This window comes from Penaeus monodon, chromosome 30 (assembly GCF_015228065.2).
Source record: "Penaeus monodon isolate SGIC_2016 chromosome 30, NSTDA_Pmon_1, whole genome shotgun sequence".
NCBI classification, from domain to species: domain Eukaryota; kingdom Metazoa; phylum Arthropoda; class Malacostraca; order Decapoda; family Penaeidae; genus Penaeus; species Penaeus monodon.
Window position 1 is genome coordinate 14354551 of NC_051415.1, and position 738 is coordinate 14355288.

Below are 738 nucleotides of genomic sequence, written 5' to 3' on the forward strand. Positions count from 1 at the left end.
GACATTTATATAAAATTATTTTTATAAATAATACATATTAAAGTAAAAGGATACATATAATCCCAATTATTATAAAGGAAAATTTTAATATACAATATTACAAAGATTAAATTATATAGTAAAAATTTTAATATATATAATAATTTTATATAATTTTATAATTAAAATGATACATATAAATACATATAGATATAATATAGAATTAGAAGAAAATATAATCTACATACATAAAATTTAAATGATAAATTTAAAAGATAGAAATAATATATAAATAAAATTATCAGGTTTTATATACAGAATTTAGGAAATAATAGAAATATTTTATATATTTATAAAATTTTATATATTTAATTAAACATAATACAATAGATTTAATATAAAACCCCAAAATAATTTTATAACATTTAAAATAATAATAATATACTATAAATAAAATTTAAAAATAAAATTAAAATATAACTATTTTTATACAAACAAAAAAATTACCTTAATATATAAAAATATACAATATATATATAATAATATACATAAAAACATAAAAAACATAAAAACATATTATTTTATAATAAAAAAATAATCTAACAAAAAAAATTTAAAAAATATATATAAATACATATACATATAAAATAAAAAAATATATAAAACCAAATATTACAAACAAACCCATAAATATAAAATTTTACATAAACATAAAAGGGGAAAAAACCACACTATATAACATTTTGTAATATAATATTC